This window comes from Triturus cristatus, chromosome 6 (assembly GCF_964204655.1).
Source record: "Triturus cristatus chromosome 6, aTriCri1.1, whole genome shotgun sequence".
Taxonomy (NCBI): domain Eukaryota; kingdom Metazoa; phylum Chordata; class Amphibia; order Caudata; family Salamandridae; genus Triturus; species Triturus cristatus.
Genome location: NC_140589.1, coordinates 953,903,222 through 953,923,983, shown reverse-complemented (window position 1 = coordinate 953,923,983; position 20,762 = coordinate 953,903,222). Strand labels below are relative to the sequence as shown.

The 20,762-nt window shown below is 45.1% G+C and overlaps 1 protein-coding gene across 1 annotated transcript in view; it reads right to left on the bottom strand.

Annotated features, from left to right (window-relative positions):
• ACAT2 (acetyl-CoA acetyltransferase 2) overlaps positions 1 to 20,762 on the bottom strand; it is a 345,929-nt gene that overhangs the window by 89,083 nt on the left and 236,084 nt on the right. The window lies entirely within an intron of this gene.

The window sequence follows — 20,762 nt, the reverse complement described above, 5'->3', positions numbered from 1 at the left end:
GGCAAACACCACGAGGAGGTCACCCCGGCGATCCTGACCCAAGATCCGGAGACCCTTGACCTGCCTCAAGCCTCCAGCCGATGCCTGCAGCCTAAATCCAGAAGGCCCCCCTAACTGCGACCAGGAGCTGGCAAGATGATCCGACCCCAAAAGGCACCCCTGCAGCCGACAACCCACGGCCTTGTGTGCCCAAACCGACAGTGCCTAACCAACCCCTAACTTCCCAACTTACCCCTGGAAGTGGTGGTCGCACCCAAAAGACCTTCATTCCCCAAGCCTGCAGTGTCTTTCCAAACCGGAGGTTCTCCATTGAGTCAACACAGTGTCAGACGTCGAAACAGCACTCTGAACCTGTCCGAACTTGTGCCGCTGAGGGTGCACCTTTGTTGCTACTTTGTTTCCACACTTGCCCTGAGCTAAAGTCCAGGAGCTTTGCTCCCACAGCCAAGTGGCCTGCTAGTCATCAGCCACCAACCGGAGGCCCCCCTATCCCCCATTGGATAAATTGGGCCTCAGCACTCTGCACCTGGCCGCCCTAGTGCAGCTGAGAATGTAACTAGAGTCTATCCTTGATCCTGGGGGACCCCTGAGTCTAACCCCAGAACCTCAACTCCCACTACCAAATACTTACCTCAAAACCGATAACACTATTTTCCTCCATAGGATAACTTTGACTGTTTTTCTGTGAAAAGTTTCTAAGTGTGAAGTTTGAGAAACTAAAGAAATTCTTTAAGATTGCATAATCTAACAAACGATTTTACTTACCTGCTTTCAGGAAATGTCCCAGAGTAGTATCTAGGTATACTACTCTGTGTAAGCCTAGTAATCTCAAAAGTTACTTACCTGCTCTTTTACTAAAAAGCATATTCAAGTCTATGTACTGCATTTATTAAGTATTGCATTTCTCTGCATCCATACTGTAAATCAAACCACGTATTGCGTGTAGGAAAGTGGATTTCTGTTGCAGTAACCCCCCCACTTTTTGCCAGACTACTGATGCACTTTGACTTGGAGGTGCCCTGGGTCCCTGCCAATCAGGTTCCCAGGGCTTGTGTGCTTTGCCCAAAACTAACCCAATTGGCATCTCTAGCCACAGGTCAGCCCCTGGTAAACGGTACCACAGGTACCCAGAGCACTGTGAAGACCTCTAAGGGCTGCAGCACTTATTGTGCCACCCTTAGAGGCCCTGTACCTTTTCACACGCACACTGCCTTGGCAGGCTGCGTGTTTTGGTGCAGAACAAAGGTGAAGATTCGACATGGCACACATCCCTGTGTGCCATGCCTACAACCCACTGCCCTGGCATAGATCAGTCACCCCTCTAGCTGGGTGCCATAGGCCAGTGGTGAGGGTACGGGTGCATGAGCCCTGTACCCCTACAGTGTCTAAGTCCATTCTTAGACATTGTAAGTGCAGTGCTGCCATTAAGAGTATATGGTGCTAGGAGCTTGTCATTACGGACTCCACAGCACCATAATGGCTACACCGAAAACTGAGAAGTTTGGTATCAAACTTCTCAGCACATTAAACCCACACTGATGCCAGTGTGGGATTTAATGAAAAATGCATACAGAAGGCATCTTTGAGATGCCCCCTGAAAAACGACCAGCCTCTGGTGGGTTCCCTGACTGATACACACCAGCCTACCACCACGATACATGTTTCTGGACCCCTAGGGTGGGAGCCTGCACTCCCTGAGCCCAGAAACAAAGCCTTTCCTGGGCGGAGGTGTTCACACCTCCGCCAGGCCAGGACGAGCCATCTGTGGCAGGGGAGCTTCACAGGCTTGGCAGCCTTTGTAATGCGACCCCCAGACTCTCCTGCTATCAGGAGCAGGCCCCTCCCTGTCTCCCCTCCCTTTCGGCGGGAAAAACTAGCCAGCCCAGCAGGTGTGGCCACCTCTGCCAACTCCACCCCTCAAGTGGGGGAGGCATGGTGAAGCCCACTCTCCAGTGCTCACGATCTTGCAGAGGGCAGGCCCTCCCCAACCAGGACTAGGGATTGTGCTCACTCTCCCACGTGGGGTGAGCACACCAAGGGTGTAGTCACCCTAAGGTCAGTAGCCCATTGGCTACTGACCTCAAGACCCCTGAAAACGCCCCCTAAATACATTATTTAGGGGTCAACCCTGAACCAAGAACTCAGATCCAGAAACGACAAGAAAAGAAGCTAAGAAGAAGGACCGAAGAGCCTTGCAGAGCTAACAAGAGGACGACGCCCACTGACTTGGACCCAGCCCTACAGGCCCTAGAACCTGTCCTGCGAAATCCTGGTGTGTCCTGCAGCCAGCAACCTCAAAAACCTCGAGGACCTGCCTGCCTTCACTTCAAAGACGGAATCTCCAGTTTACACCGGACTTGTTCAAACTGCAGCTTCTGGTGCTAACCGGAGACCGCAAATCCAGCCCACTCTGCACCCGCCGAACACTGCCCGAGTGGAAAAACACCTCGAGGAGGTCACCCCAGCGAACCTGACCAGAGATCCGGTGACCCCTTACCTCCCTCAAGCCTTCAGACGACGCCTGGAGCCTCAATCCAGAAGGCCCCCCTTACCGGGACCATGAGCTGGTAAGAAGATCCGACCCCAAAAGGCACCCCTGCACCCGACGTCCCACGGTCTTGTGTGCCCAAACCGACGGTGCCTAGCCAACCCTTAACTTCCCAACTTACCTCTCCAAGTGGTGGGCGCACCCAGAAGTCCATCGTCTCCCTGCCTGCAGTGATTTTGCACATCGGAGGTTCTCCATAGAAAACAGGGCGCCTGACGTCGAAACAGCACTCTGCAACCGGCCGCCCCAGTGCCCGTGAGGGTGCACCTTTTGTGCTACTTTATTTCCCCATTTGCCCTGACCTTAACCCTGGGAGCTTTGCTCCCACAACCCAGTGGCCTGCTAGCCAGTAGCCACCAACCGGAGGCCCCCTATCCCCATTGGATAACATTGGGCCTCAACACACTGCACCCGGCCGCCCTAGTGCCGTTGAGGGTGCAACAACAGTGCATCGCTGACCCTGGGCCACCCCCGAGTCTAACCCCAGAACCTTAACTCCCACAGTCGATTACTTACCTGTGAACCGTTAACTTGTTATCTTTCCTTAGGATAACATTGACACTTTGTCTCCCAAAATTTTTTAAGTGTGGTGTTTTGAAATCTGAAAATATTCTTTCAAAATCGCACGAATAACCAAAACGTGTTTACTCCCCTGTATGCAGGAAATATCCCAGTCATGAATCTAGGTATCCAGCACGGAGTTAGAAAAGTAATGCGAAAAGTAACTTACCTGCAATTTACTGTAAAAGCCTATTCATTTCAATGAACTGCTCCAAAAGGTTTACAAGTGTGGAGTTTTGAAATCTAAAAATATTCTTTAAAAAAAATCAAAAAAAAAAAATAAAAAAAAAAAAAAAAATCGCACGAATAACCAAAATGTATTAACTTACCTGTTTGCAGGAAATGTCTAGTGCTGAATCTAGGTATCCCGCACTGAGTTAGAAAAGTAACTTACCTGTAATTTACTGAAAAGGCCTATTCATTTCAATTTACTATATTTGCTAAGTGTTGCATACTACTGCTCCCCTGTAAATCAAGCAAAGTACAATTTCTATTGCATTTTCAAACTGTTCTATATCCAGAAACTTATTACTGAAAAGTATTTAATGCTTACCTGTGCCAGGCTTGCTTGGTTCTAAAAATAAACATCAGTATATTTTTATACAAAAACAATTGGCCTAGAGTTCAGTTCTTGAGTGTGTGAATTTATTTGCTGACTGAGTGTGTCCATCAAATGCTTAACACTGTCCTCTGATACTGCCTTACTGCTTGACCAAGCAACTACAATCAGAGAGTAAGGTTCTATCTAACTTTAACCTCTGTCTACATTTGGGGACACTTGGACTCAATACACACTATACCTCATTTTGGTGTAGTATTTACAGAGACAGTTTCTTACATTGCATTTCTCTGCATCCATACTGTAAATCAAACCAAAGTGCACATGCAATTATCATTTAAACTGTATTTCAATTGCATTACTACTGTAAAGTATTTAATGCTTACCTGTACCAGGCTTGCTTGGCTCTAGAAAATAAAATAACTAAAAGAATATTTTAATACAAAAACAATTGGTCTGAAGTTCAGTCTTTGAGTGTGTGAATTCATTTGCTGACTGAGTGTGCACAACAAATGCTTAACACTGTCCTCTGATACTGCCTTACTGCTCGACCACACTACCACAAATAGAGAGTAAGGTTCTATCTAACTTTACCTCTGCCTACCTTTGGGGTTCCACTGGACTCTGTGCACACTATGCCTCACTTTGGTATAGTATATACAGAGCCAGCTTCCTACAACTTAGAAAAAATATTTATAACTGGAGATATGCAGGTGCCACGGGATAGCAATATCAAACCTGAAGAATATAACAAGTCAGCTCAACAGGAGGTACAATATCTGCGTAAGGAAGCCAAGAGTTTGATATTAGCAGAAGGAGGTGGATGGGAGAAAACACTGGCACAATTGGTCCGCTGACCATTGGCTATCACAAATGTCATAGAGATTAGTTAGGGAAACTACCAAGAGTGGATGAAATCATACAAGATTTCACAAAATACTGTCCTACTCTAATCAATCTAAATCTACTCCTACCCAAGAGGACATCCAATCTTTCTTTGTCACCATAAAGCTGGCTTAGTCGGATGACATGCACAGACATACCATTTACTACTGAAAAAATTATGCAAATCATCAAAAGCATGCTAGCTGATAAAGCACCGGGGGCAAATGGACTACCTGCCCAAATCTACAAGGCATATTCACAAATACTAGCACCCAATCTCTGGCCATGTATGAAGAGGCTAGATAGCGGTATTCTCCACTCTCCTTCTGAAACAGCTTAATTGTAGCAATTTTAAAAACAGATAAACCAACGGAGCAGTAGGCCTACAACTACCTACAGTCGATGAATATTGATAAAAAAAGATTGACTAAGATGTTAGCCCGTAGAATACTCTCATTACTTCTGAGGCTCATTTCATTATAATAGGGGTCTTATTCCTGGATGCCGTACTTCCCATAGCTCAGCACCTTTTTCCACCACTTGATCACGAGAACAGTACTGTGGTAGTGTTACTAGATGCCACTAAGACATTAAACTTGCTAACCCCTTAACTGTCGAGGCTTTTTCATCCCAGTGCTGAGACCATTATTGACTATTTGGGGGTAGTTTGCACCTAGGCCTCCTTAACTTTTTTCCACATAAGGTATCCACACTAAATTGGCGCCCTTATTTCCCAACATCATAGAGATTCTAACGAACACAGGGATGTGGATTCCCCTGGGGGAGACCTAGAAAATAGTTAGAAAATAGCTAAATTTGGAGTTTTGGGGACAAATGGCACAAAGTGCTCCACAAAACAGTCTGGTTCTTTTCCTAGAGATTGCATCAATAAAAGGTTTGCTGTTCTAAAAACAGAACCATGCAGAGCTGTACATAAAAAAACATTTTGAAACCACAGCTTTGAAATTTTTTAAGAGGTATCCCATTTTTAGGTCTCGCTAGCGTAGGCTGCGCACATGTGTAGTCTCGCTGGCGAGATGTAAAGTTTTGGCGATTTTTCAGTAAAGGGCTTTAAGCCCCACCCCTCTTTCCCATTGGCCGGCGTCACCGTTTATGCTAAACGGCAGCCAGCCATTGGGAAAGAGCTGTTGGTGATGTTTTCGCTCTGCTTTTTCTGCCGTCCCACTTGGACGGCCTCGCCTGCTTTCCTTCTGAAGTAAAAGGTTTCTTATCTTTATGGGGCCAAACACATGGCCCCATAAAGATAAGAAACCTTTTAGCAGGCGAGGCCGTCCAAGTGGGACGGCAGAAAAAGGCAAACAAAAACGTCATGGCGAGCGCTCGTTATGTTCTGTGTCTGCTATTGCCCGTGATTGAATTGTGTAGAGTTATGTTTAAATCTCTGCTTCTCGTGGATGTCTGGGAAAGGTAGCGCCTTGTATTCCATCTTATCAGGTGCTGGCGCGCACAAAGATACAGGGACAACGGAGCTGGCTGTTTCCCCTTTTCGGCATCTGTGTTTAAGTGGAATCTTCTAATGTCGTAACGCGATTGGTGCTCGTGTCGGACAAAACATCAGCCGTCCCTGGCAGAACAAACCTGGCACAGCTCGGGGAACCCGCGCTACTGCTGGCCGCCTCGGCGGAGCCGCTCCACACGCAGTTACTAACAGTCCTTTTCGGGCGCCATGTTGTGTTTGGGGAGGGGGCTGTGAGAGGGGGGGAATATGCTATCCAGACTGTTTTTTTAAAGGTACTAATGTTCTGCAGGGCGTGGAGCCTCAGGAAGTGGGAGTGTGCTTGGTTTCGGAGCAGGGTTGGCGGGGAGGGGGCAGGTTGATCAAAATAATAAACAAGTGCTGGTGAGGGAGGGAGAAGGGTAAATGTGTGGATGTCAGTGCGGTGACACAACGCTGGGCAGGTTTCAGGGGTTAGAGACGAGTTACAACTGAGGTTTGAGTGGGTTCTTGTTTGATGTCATTCTCTTTCACCTCAGAATCCTTTAGGCGGGCCGTTAGAGGGTAAGAGGCCTAAAACTGGCTTGGCCATTACCATGGCAACTAAAAGTGGCCTGTGATGGAAGCAGGGGCGTGGACTCCCTACCTCCTGATTTTGGTGAACTTTGAATTTTATGTACCAGCATTTCTGTCACCTTTTGGCGACTGGTCTTTTTTATGAAGAGAAAGGCAAATGCTACTTACCAGTATGCATCTGTTCTTGGCATGTAGAGCTGCAGATCTACACACTGTGCATAGATCGCCATCTGGTGTTGGGCCCGGATGTTTGCAGTGGATTTTCCTCTTGGAAAGTCTTTGGAAGTCACGAGGTATGTGACTCCTCCTTTGGATCGTATTGCGCATGGGCTTCGGCTCAATCCTCAGATTGTTTTTCGCCAGCAGGGAAATGATGGAGCGTAGTAATAAGCAGTGAAGATGCCCATGTGTGCTGTATCTAAATAAGATAAACTGGAACAGATAAAGGTAGCCGGGGAGGCGGGTGTAGATCTGCAGCTCTACATGCCAAGAACAGATGCATACTGGTAAGTAGCATTTGCCGTTCAAGGCATATGAGCTGCAGATTACACACTGTACATAGATTATATAGCAGTACCCATCGTTAGCAGCGACCACCAGTATCTGTTGCAGTGGTTTGAAACAAGGTTTTGAGTACAGCCTGGCCCACACTAGCTTGTTGCTTAGTTTGCACATCTACACAATAGTGTTTAGTGAAAGTGTGCGGTGTTGACCATGTAGCTGCTTTGCAGATATCATCTAAGGGGATGTTCCCTAAAAATGCCATGGAAGCCCCTATCTTACGTGTAGAGTGGGCATTAGGGGGTGTGGAAATATGGATTTTTCTGGTCAATTATGTCCCCTATCTTGGACCCCAACGGTTCTATGTGCATGTTACAAGTACATGTATGTTCCCTCCAGTTCCAGTTATGAAGACGCAAATACATGTGCGTCCACCGTTAACATGTCCTCTTTTAGATCCGCCATGAATGAGCCGGATATTCCATTCCTAAGTACGAAAGGCCACCGCCTTTATATGGTTCACTTATGCCATTTTGCAGTTCAGACGAGTAGGCCCTGATTCTGTCATCAAGCTTTTCCTGCTTTCTACCTCTGAAGCTCCAGTCCGAGCCTGCATCTGTGACCATGAACTTTGTCTCATCCTCTGCGCGGCTCACGATGCCTGACATCAGCTTGCTGCCTGCCAAGAACTGTATTTCACCTTCGGAAATTATCTGCTCCGCTCCCTGCCCAATGCATTCCTGTCTAGTAGCTTAAGTAAACATTCTGCCAGCTACCGAGCAAAGGCCCGGCTTCTCTGTCTTTATGCAAGTAATTCATAGCCCTGTTACTATGGAAGATTCCTGCCCTCGCATCTAGTGTAGACACTTAGACGCTTGTACACGCACTAACAGTCAGTATAGTCAGTATAGAATAAGATTCTACTCCAAGAAGGCCTCTCTTTTGGATAACATAGTTCTTTAAACATAGGATGTTAGATATGATTTAGGATTAGGTTGACTTGACCCTCCAGACATCTGTCGCCACATGTAGAGCTAAATGTCAAGTCCCCTTCACCCCCTAGCTGCACGTCAATCACACGTCATGCTGCTGCGCGCGCATCTCTGCAAAGTATTTCTGCTGACATTGCGAAATTATTTCATAGATCCACCCATATGTAACATCACAACCAATGACGTTTCCTTGTTACTCCCAATTACGCCTCCTTCAGCTACGCATGTGAAATGTTATCTTTGCTATCAATTGTTACGCCTCTTGCATTTGCTTCGCTGTAATGCCTATTGTATAAAAGTTATTAATTATCAATAATGTATGTACTTCACTTCCTGAGCCTCCGTGGTGATGGAACCTGGAGTCCACGATTTCGAAATCGTCCATTGGAATAAAGCCCGTTCCTAACCTCTAATACCACGGATTCTGCCTCTTATTTATTGAGCTATTTTTATTATGTTCTGTATCAAATTAAGTCCCGGTAATTAAATTATTTACCACATAAATGGCGCCCGAACAGGGACACTTTCTCATCTCACGCGCCGGCGGTGCGTTGCAGGCCCGGTCTCCTGCCACAGCTGGACGGACAACAACGCGTACCAGCAGGATTTCCTGTATCTCACTCCGGTCAAGCGGGGGCGACTGAGGCTGCGATCAACACCCAGACGAGGCGGTGAGAAGTGCGAAGTATCCCGACCAGAGCCTAGCTGAGAGAGCAAGATCCGAGGTATACAGAGGCCCACCAGGTTTCCGATGTCCTGAAGTGTCCGAAGTTGTCGAGTCGAGTCCAGTCCGGTCCAGTTCAGTTCAGTTCCGTTCCGAGGCCTTCCGTTCCGAGCTACCCGGTGAGTACCATTACTGGGGAGGCGTTCTGGCGTGCACATAAGTTGTGCCGGTCCAGACGGGTTTGGGTACACAAATCCGGTCTGCACTGTTTTAGCAGTGTATCTGTACTGTTTAGCAGTATATCTTGTATATCAAGTATATAAATTCAGAATAATTCCGTTTAATGTCGAGAATTACGTTTTATGATTAAGTTTTCTTAGATCGTCATCTTCATTGTTGCTCATTTAAAAATGTTAAATGTTAAATGTATTAATACGTCCTGCATATTGTGGTGTGAATGACTGTTCATTATCGTGGTTTATTGTATTAAGTTTGTTCAAGACCAAGTATCAGACCAGTTCTCAATATGCCGCTCTTTTCGAAACTAAGACAGATCACAACTAGAAAAGGGGTACTCGAAGAAGCTGTTCCTATTCCTCCTAGGGACACTCCAGGGTACTTCATGTATCATAAACACGGCCTAGACGCTATATTATTTCTTGATCTATGGGTAGACTACACTAAGGAATTACCAGAAAGTCAGAGGTGGCCCGCAGCTGGGACCTGGGATGCAGAGTGCATCGTGAAAGTAGAGGAAGAATTATGGAAAAAGAAAGCTAGACAATCACAGAAAGACGCCATTGAATTATGGCGTAAAGAATCGTATAGACGTACAGAAAAAGCACGTAGACAGGAAGAGAAGAGTAAAGAGAATTCAAATAAAGTTCAAGAAAATCTATTAATTGAAGAAGGTACACGAGTGAAATCAGAACAAGTAGACAGACAAAGACATGCCCTTATGAAGGGTATGTATCCCCTTCTGGCCGAGGGATTACCTAAGGCTACTCCGGGGATACCAAAAGACTTGCCACCCCCATTATTTCCAATAAAAGTACATCCTAAGGGGCATCCTAGAACCGCAGAAGATGTTTTTCTTTCCTCATATTTAGATGACGCAGCTCCCGAGTATGCTAACCCCGCCCCACATAGACCGTTGGCCGGGGAGGTTCAACGCCAAGATCCTGTATCTGTATCCTTACAGCATCAAATCCTGACACAAGTTCCGGCAAGCACGTCCGTTTCCACATCTGTTCCTACAGCTACTTCTATAGCTGTGTCCACACCTATAGTTGCTGTATCGCGTTCTACGAATCCTTTCACGCCCAATACTCCAGACGGGGTTACTGGAGGTGCTACCAACATTTTCTCTACGCCACCCAGAGTAAATAAACTTACCTTTCAAGAGTCAGCACATCCACGTACCCCCAAACTCATAAATGCCCGCACGCTTAAGGAACTTCTTATAGATTGTAGATATGACCCTGTGCCCGGCAAAGAGGACGAAATGATCCTGGCATCATTACGTATCAGACGAGCCGCGGTGTATTTAGGGAAGTTACCAGGAATGACTATGCATCTAGATAATATATATCATTTTGTCCAAACAGGGCGAGATTCTGAAAGTATTAACAGAGCTATGGAATACCAGAAAGTGGAAATACAGGGGGAACTGTTACGTTTCCTCATAAATTGTGTGATCAGAAATCAAGACCGACCGGGGGTAGACCCGGAAACAATGGAAACTCTTACCAGATGGAGCCAGAATATATCAGAAGGGAGACATGATAGGCAAAAATGTATAATAGCCATGTGCAGAAAGATCCGAAAAGAAATAGAACGCCTACACGAAGAAAGATTAGCGATAGACCAGTTTGAACAAAACGAGGAGGAAGAAGGATCAGGACCGTCCACAGGACAGTCAGAAACGATAGCCTATGTAGGTAGAGGAAGATCTTGTAATAGTACTAGATGTTTTACTGACCCGATACGTCCGATATGTCCAGATAATAACAGGAATTTCCAAACACCTATAATAAATATGAGGTCCCCCGAGCATTCGTTCCAAGCCGCTGACAAATTACTGCGAGAACGAAGGGGTTATCATTTACTCGATTCTATGGATGAACAAGAATTAGCCAGGTCAGCCGTTCATTGGGTTGACAGTCCCGGAAAATATGGTGATGATACAGTAGCACACACATTTTTGAACCTCACCCCAGATGAACAGCGTTTAGCTGGGATTTATATGATTCAACAACTTCTTATACTATATAAAAGCCAACATTCAGATCCTGGTCCCTTACCTGATATATTGACTGAATTACTCACGAATAGATGGAGAGGTTCAGGTACTAAGTTAATTAAGGAAATACTAGAATCCAGAAAGCAGTACATTCTTTTTGTATGTCCAGAACATGTTTCACTGCCCATCAAGGAAAGACCGATGTATTACATGGACAGACAGAATCCCTTACGAGAAGTGCACCCAATAAAGGGCGAGGACAATCAGTTTAAACGTGTATATGTATATACGCCCATATCGAAAATAGAATTGTTAGAAATGAAGAAAGTGGTACCCAGTCATGACAAAGACCCAGCGGGTTTCCACCGAGAAATTAAAGACATGTTACTCATGGGAGAGTATACCTATCCCGACATTATGACAATATTAAAGGTATTAATGCCTGCTGGCATTTATGAAAAACTCAAGGAAAAAGAGTGGGAGGTAGGAGACCAAAAGATAGATTGGACAGCATTAGAAAATGAAGAAAAGGCCCGAGGTCCAGGTTCGGGGCTTGGGGACAAAACTAAAGCACTACTAGGTTTATTAGTACAGGTACTGCCACGTTTATTAACTACGAAAAAGGAAGACTGGGGTGCAATCTCAGCCTGTAAACAAAAGCAAGATGAAGACACTAGTGATTTCTATGCCCGATTCGAAAAATGTTTTGGTATAAATAGTGGTATAAAAGCAAGTAGCGAGTCATACCCACATCTGTTTGTGACAAAATTAGTTGAAAATTCCTTGCCCCAAGTGAAGAATAGAGTATTAAAATTCGAGAGTACCTGGCAAGGTAATACCCCATCACAAATGTTACAAATGTTACAGTACCATTACAATAGAATTAGAGAAGAACAAGAACATGAACAAAGACGCATGAAAGACACGAAAATGAAAATGCTAGTCTCCCAGACAGTTCCAGCTGAAGGTCATAAAAAGGGTACGACACAGTCCGGTGATTCAGCAGGACCTGTAAAAGGGACATGCAACTATTGTAAACAACCAGGTCATTACATACACGACTGCCCAGTCCTGAAGCGTAATATCGCCATAGGTATTACAAAAGAAAGACCACGGCCACCTAGACAGGATCAGAATGAACAAGGAGCACCGCAGCATGCACAAGCCATGCCAGCTCCACAACAGTCTATACAGTTTGTGCCAGCCGCACCAGCGCTGCCGGCTGCTGCCACACAAACCACGACACGACAGCTGTACCAGACCGCACAGTATGACTATCCTGATTATCAACGATATGCATGAACCAGCCTAGAGAGGGAAGTTGACTTACCCCTTATCGAGGTCCCTGTAGACCAAGAAGGACCTTATGTACATAGTGAATTATTAGGCCAAGATAGAAAATTTTTACTAGATACAGGGGCAAGTCGAACAACTATAAAACGTAGTGAAGTTCCAGGGGCACCCCTCTCAGGCTCCCAGAATATTTCCCTTGGTTTTTCAGGAAAACCTATTGTTAATGAAGTATCACAGCCTCTTCCACTTACGATAGGACCCTTGACCAGAACTACAGATTTATTGCTTACTAAATCATGTCCAGAAAACTTGTTAGGTATAAGAACACTGAAAGCTCTAGGAGCTATAATATGTTGTTCTCCGGAAGGAGTAAGATTGTTTTTACGTGATTTCAAAGGTCATTATGTGTCTCGAGACATGGATTCCCGACTGCAGAATTTGCCCACACATTTATGGGCACAAGGCCCTACAGATGTTGGTTGCATGAATATTACGCCATATCGAGTCACACTAAAGGCAGGAGTGGTACTACCACGAATGCGACAATATAAGTTACCCCCAGATGCTGTAATGGCTTTACTGCAAATCATTGACGAACTTATCGGCCAAGGAGTGGTTGTGGAGACCGACTCCAATATATGTAATTCACCGATAATTCCGATTCTTAAACGAACTGATCCAAAGGCTCCCCCAGTATATCGATTGGTTATTGATCTGCGCGAATTAAATAAATGTATTGTACCACAATACCCCGTAGTTCCAGACATCTCTTCATTACTGACAGCTATTGATTCCGAAGCAACGTTCTTTACTGTAATTGATCTCAAGAATGCCTTTTTCAGCGTCCCAATAGATCCAGAAAGTCAATACTTGTTCGGATTCAGTTTAAATGGACGTAGCTTTAAATTCACAAGCGCACCTCAAGGATTTACAGAAAGCCCCAGCATCTATAGCCAAGCACTGAAACGAGAACTTGACAGTATACACATGCCAGTCAACACTGCTCTGCTTCAATATGTCGATGATCTGCTGATCACCGCCCGAAGCGAACCTGAATGTGAAAAAGCATCACTGACGGTTTTACAATTTCTAGCCGAAAAGGGGCACAAGGTGTCCCCTTCTAAGCTGCAATTCTGTGTCCAGCGAGTTATTTACCTTGGTCACTCGCTGTCCAAGGAGGGAAGGCAGCTTACACCAGATCGCATCCAGCTAATTGCAAATATGCCAACACCCAAGACACAAAAGGAGGTGCGGGCTTTCATAGGCCTCACTTCATATTGTAGGCAGTGGATCCCTCAGTATGCATTTCTAGCAAAACCACTCATTCAATTAACAACACAGGAGGCAGCCACATCGACTGTCCTCCCTTGGACTCAGGAACACACACTAGCTTTTGAAAGCTTAAAGAAAGCTCTATGCCAAGCACCTGTTTTAGCAACACCATGTTACAGAAAACATTTTACACTCTTTGTTACAGAACGAGAAGGTACTGCCTTGTCAGTACTCACACAGGAACAAGCAGGATCACACAAACCGTGTGCTTATTTTTCTAGTACATTAGATCCCGTAGCTCAGGCTCTGCCTGCGTGCCTGAAATCAGTGGCAGCGACAGCTTTAGCAATCAGACAAAGCGATGCCATAGTGTTAGGACATCCATTGACAGTACAAGTACCACATGCAGTAGAGGTTCTTGTGAATCGAACGCAAACACAACACTTGACTATAGCGCGACTTACAGGTTACGAATTAACATTGTTTCAGCCACATATAGAAATCAGACGTTGTTACACATTGAATCCTGCCACACTTTTACCTGTAAATGGAACAGACCCACTAGCTCATGACTGTATTGAAGTTATTACAATAACGACGAAACCCAGACAAGACTTGACAGATGTCCCATTGTCAGATCCAGACCTGACGTTGTATGTAGATGGTTCATGTATGAGAACAGGTACAGGAGAGTTAGTGGCCGCTTATGCAGTCACAACAGACACTGAAATTATTGAAACAAGGTGTATAAATACCTTGTCCGCTCAAGCAGCAGAGCTCATCGCTCTGACACAAGCCTGTATTCAAGCCACAAATAAAAAAGTCAACATATACACTGATTCACGTTATGCATTCGGAGTTGTACATGACTTCGGCGTGCTGTGGCGAGAGAGAGGTTATTTAACTTCTCACGGTGCCCACATTCAGCACGGACCCCTCATTCATGCCTTATTAGATGCAATACATCTACCCACTGCAATATCGATTATGAAATGTAAAGCTCATACGAAAATTACTGATATCATTTCTCAAGGCAATGATCTAGCTGACAGAACAGCTAAACAGACTGCTCAAACTCAAACATCCGACATGACAAAGACAATAGTCCAGACACCAACACATTGCATGATGGTTAAGGATCCCGCTCTTGATGTAATGGACATACAGACACATGCTACTCCAGACGAAATAAGGAAATGGACTGAATTAGGAGGGATCCAAACGGATCAAGGATGGATGACGAAGGAAAAATCTGTGTGGTTCCTTCCTGATTCAATGGTCCAAGTCATTATTAACACTATCCATAGTCCAGCACATCTAGGAGAAAAAGCTATGCTAGACAGCATTCAACACATTTGGTTCAACAAACATTTACGAGCAGCAGCCAAACAAAAAGTCCGTACCTGTATGATCTGTTGTCAGTTCAACCCAGGAAAAAGCATTCCCGTAGAGCAGGGTGGATTTCAGCCTCCTGACCACCCTTTTGAAATTCTCCAGATGGATTATATCCAGATGGAACGATGTCGAGGATTCAAATATGTTCTCGTAGTTGTCTGTGCTCTTTCCCGTTGGACAGAGGCGTACCCGGTTTCAGATTACACTGCCCCGACTACTGCCAAACAGTTAGTTCGAGAATTCTTCCCACGATACGGTTTACCACGTGCTGTCTACTCAGATAACGGCCAGCCGTTCTCATCCGAACTAATGAAACACGTTTCACTTTTGTTAGGTTATCAGTGGAAATTCCACTGTGTCCGACACCCCGAGGCAGCAGGTCTCGTGGAAAGACATAATCAGACCCTGAAAATTAGATTGTCCAAAATATGCAGGGAGAAAGGTGTCGACTGGGTAGTAGCATTACCAGTTGCACTCTTTTACATGAGAATGGTAGCACACTCTCGAACAGGGCTATCCCCGTATGAGGTGATCTTTGGCAGACCACCAAATATGTGGGGGACGCCTATACCACGTAAAATAACTGATATTGACTGTAATATGCTGACAGATTATTTGGCTTCCTTGATGTCTGCACTACAATCTTGTCGTTCACAGGTAGCTGCAGCTTTTCCTGACAACACTGAGGTGAAACCCCACGACGTAATTCCGGGGGATCTCGTTTTAGTGAGGAACTTTGATCGAAAGACTCAGCTGGATCCTAGGTGGAAGTCGCCTCAATTGGTCTTGCTCACCACAAGGACAGCCGTGAAGATCGAAGGCAGAAAAGGCTGGGTACATTCAAGTCATATCAAGAAATTTTATGGATTACCATCAGATATAAAAACTACACCTTGCGTGTCTTCACCCATTGACTCAAAACTTTCTTTGGTTGACTCAGGTAGTCACGAACATTATAAACTAAAACTCAGATCTAATCAGTCAGGAAATTTGATTGTTTAAGTCCTCTCCAAGGTGAAGCGGTTGAATTTGTCTCTGACATGTATCCCTTAGATCTGAATAGAGAAAGAACCCGAAAAATGTTGAAACGACATACATACTGTAAATCACTGCGTAGTCATTGCACAGTGACGTTATTGATTTTGTTTTTCCTAAGTCTTTTAATAATTACTGCAAGTATATTGTTGCACATATGTTATCCTATTTTTAGACATGTTTATAATGTTACTGCTGAACATTCTTTTAGTGAATTACCTCCGCATGAATTGTCATACAGATTTGCGCTGCGCAATAACACTTTTATTAGTATGTTACATCATTCCCATCAGGTTAGCAATGCTACAAATTGTTGGATATGTGGCCGACTCCCTCCCTATCAGAACTATAAAGGAATTCTACCTCTTTTTCCATACCCGTTCACACACAACGGCTCCTGTGGAGCATGGTTTAGTTTACTTAATTCCCAAGATTCGAACTCCGCAGTTTATCAAGACAATGGGGTATGGGGAAATCTGAACTTAGTTTTACTTAAAGTCTGCCACCCCAACAAGGAGGGACTTCCCAAAAGAACAGGAACTGATCTAGAAAATGAAGTATATGGATTAGGTAATTTTACGCTTAATCTCCTGATCTTGAATGTCGAATCCGAAGCTAATCCAAGTTTGCCCGCCATGTCAGTATTTCCAGTAAAAGGTGAATTATGTGTAAGAAAGAATGGTTCCATACATATGGGCCATAGTAGATGCACCATTGTAATAGAATTCAGTGATCAAGGCAAATCGACATTTAGAGCTTCCCGCCATTCCTATTTTATATGTGGTCAGACGGCATATGTACGTTTGCCTCTAGACTGGGATGGTACCTGCTACATTGGATTCCTTTTGCCACCTGTTTTTCTAGCTCCTCCTGATTATCACAGAAATACTCATTTAGTACACAATAGAGAAAGGAGAGATCTCCCAATAGTCGATTACACTGAAACAGCATGGGAAAAATACACAGATTTCAATAAAGGTCTCTTTCCCTATATAGGTACCGTTACTAATAGTAAGCGGATACGTAGATTAACTAGAACACTGGAAGCAGTAGTGAACGAAACTATTTCCGCCTTAGGCAATTTAACAGAAGAGCAGTCTGCTATGCGGATTGTTGTACTTCAAAATCGTCTTGTCCTTGACGTCATCCTGGCCGATAGGGGCGGAGCTTGTAGGGTCATCGGATCAAGTTGTTGCGTATTCATACCAGAAAATTCGCCATCTGTATATAAAGCCATAACCCACCTTCATAAGATTGTAAGCCAGATACACCAGAATCCAGGCACCTGGACTTGGTCCGGTTGGTTTTGGAGCGTGTTATCAGCCTGGGGATGGAGAGTTCTATCCTTCCTAGGTATTGGCCTTCTCATACTATTCAGTTGCTGCTTATGCCTGCAATGTGGACCAGCGATTTGTGGTCTGTGTGCCACATCGTGTATTCCACATCAAGATTTTCATTCAAGATCCCGGAAGAAGAAAGAAGAACAAATGATGCTATATGAACAGATCAATGGATTAATGAAGATTGATATCTCTTGACGGGCAAGTAGGGGACAAGGAGGGAATGTGGAAATATGGATTTTTCTGGTCAATTATGTCCCCTATCTTGGACCCCAACGGTTCTATGTGCATGTTACAAGTACATGTATGTTCCCTCCAGTTCCAGTTATGAAGACGCAAATACATGTGCGTCCACCGTTAACATGTCCTCTTTTAGATCCGCCATGAATGAGGATATTCCATTCCTAAGTACGAAAGGCCACCGCCTTTATATGGTTCACTTATGCCATTTTGCAGTTCAGACGAGTAGGCCCTGATTCTGTCATCAAGCTTTTCCTGCTTTCTACCTCTGAAGCTCCAGTCCGAGCCTGCATCTGTGACCATGAACTTTGTCTCATCCTCTGCGCGGCTCACGATGCCTGACATCAGCTTGCTGCCTGCCAAGAACTGTATTTCACCTTCGGAAATTATCTGCTCCGCTCCCTGCCCAATGCATTCCTGTCTAGTAGCTTAAGTAAACATTCTGCCAGCTACCGAGCAAAGGCCCGGCTTCTCTGTCTTTATGCAAGTAATTCATAGCCCTGTTACTATGGAAGATTCCTGCCCTCGCATCTAGTGTAGACACTTAGACGCTTGTACACGCACTAACAGTCAGTATAGTCAGTATAGAATAAGATTCTACTCCAAGAAGGCCTCTCTTTTGGATAACATAGTTCTTTAAACATAGGATGTTAGATATGATTTAGGATTAGGTTGACTTGACCCTCCAGACATCTGTCGCCACATGTAGAGCTAAATGTCAAGTCCCCTTCACCCCCTAGCTGCACGTCAATCACACGTCATGCTGCTGCGCGCGCATCTCTGCAAAGTATTTCTGCTGACATTGCGAAATTATTTCATAGATCCACCCATATGTAACATCACAACCAATGACGTTTCCTTGTTACTCCCAATTACGCCTCCTTCAGCTACGCATGTGAAATGTTATCTTTGCTATCAATTGTTACGCCTCTTGCATTTGCTTCGCTGTAATGCCTATTGTATAAAAGTTATTAATTATCAATAATGTATGTAATTCACTTCCTGAGCCTCCGTGGTGATGGAACCTGGAGTCCACGATTTCGAAATCGTCCATTGGAATAAAGCCCGTTCCTAACCTCTAATACCACGGATTCTGCCTCTTATTTATTGAGCTATTTTTATTATGTTCTGTATCAAATTAAGTCCCGGTAATTAAATTATTTACCACAGGGGAACAGATAGCGTTCGTTTTGCTTTGTGGTAGCAAATCGGAATGCATTTGACAATCCACCTAGCTATCCCAGATTTGGAGATGGGGTTGCCTTTATGTGGTGGTGAGAAGGAAACGAACAGTTGTTTGGTTTTACGAAAAGGTTGTGTTCTCTCGGTGTAGAAGAGTAAGGCTCGTTTGACATCTAGTGTGTGGAGAGCTCTTTCTGCAACGGTGTGTGGTTTCGAGAAGAATACGGGTAGTTCCACAGATTGGTTTAGGTGAAAGGGAGAAATGACTTTAGGGATGAATTTTGGATTAGTACGGAGAACAACCTTATTATGGTGCATTTGCAGAAAAGGTTCTTGAATGGTAAGTGCTTGTATCTCACTGACTCTTCTGAGGGAAGTGATGGCTACAAGAAAAGCAGTTTTCCATGTTAGGAATTGAAGTTCACATTTGTGTAGAGGTTCAAAGGGAGGCCCCATTAGTCTGGTGAGAACGATGTTTAGGTTCCACACAGGTGAGGGTGGCACTCTAGGGGGAATTATTCTTTTGAGGCCTTCCATGAAGGATTTTATGGCAGGTACGTTAAAGAGTGATAGGTGCTGCCTGTTTTGTAGGTAGGCTGCTATGGCTGCAAGGTGCAGTCGAATAGACGTGTAGGCTAGATTGCATCTCTGTAAGTGTAGTAAATAGCATATGATGTGTTGAATGGACACATCTAGGGGATTGAAGTTATTTTTGTGAAAATAGACTACAAATCGTTTCCACCTGGCTGCGTAGCAAGCTCTAGAGGTAGGTCGTCTAGCTTCTCTAATGACGTTCATACAGTCTGGGGGGAGATTTAGATAACCGAATTCTAGGATTTCAGGAGCCAGATCGCAAGGTTGAGCTGAGCTGGGTCCGGGTGCCTGATCTCTCCATAGTTCTGGGTTAAGAGGTGTGGAGAGAGGTGTAACTTTTGGTGCGGTACTATGGATAGTTCCAGCAGTGTGGTGTACCACGGTTATCTGGCCCAAGTCGGAGCTACTAGCGTTAGTGTGAGGGAATGTTGTTGTAGTTTGCGCACCACTATTGGAATGAGTGGGAGAGGCGGAAAAGCGTACGCAAATCTGCCTGACCAGTTCTTCCATATCGCATTGCCTTTGGACAATGGGTGTGGATACCTGGCAGCGAAGCTTGGGCATTTGGCGTTTTCGTGGGTGGCGAAGAGGTCTATCTGTGGATGCCCCCAAATTTGAAAGTACGGGTGAAGAACTTGTAGATGGAGTTCCCACTCGTGGATCTGTTGAGTTTGTCTGCTCAGGAGATCGGCTATAGTGTTTTAGAATCCTGGGCCATGTTGGGCTAGGAGAAAGATTTTTCGGGGTATGGCCCATCTCCATATGCTCTGTGCTAGCCGAGAGAGTTGTGGAGAGTGTGTGCCTCCTTGTTTTTGTATATAGTACATGGCTGTCATGTTGTCTGTGCGGACTAGGACTGCCTTGTCTGAGATTTGTGGGCTAAATATATGGCTAGTAACTCTAGATGGTTGATGTGGAGTAACTTTTGTTGAGGTGTCCACCTGCCCTGCATGGTGTGATGTAGTAGGTGAGCTACCCAGCCGGAGAGCGATGCGTCCGCTGTTAGTACTACCTTAGGAACCGGGTCCAGGAACGGTCGCCCTATGGAAAGGTTTTTGGTGGTCCACCACTGCAGAGAGCGATGGGTACGACCGTCTACCAACACCAGATCTGTCAGTTGACCTTGGGCCTGGTTCCATTGGCGCGCTAAGCACTCTTGGAGAGGACGCATCTGGAGTCTTGCGTGAGGTACTATGAATATGCAAGAGGCCATCATTCCTATTAGTTGCATGAACACTCGAGCTGGAAGAGAGTGTTGTGGCTGAAATTTGGCGCGTAGAGCCTGAATGCTTGCTATCCTGGCAGGACTGGCATAGGCTAGCGCTCTTGAGGTGTCTATGGTGGCACCGAGGTATTGTTTTACGTGGGACGACTGCAGATGGGACTCTGCGTGGTTTACTGTGAAGCCCAGTTCGTGAAGTAGCTGG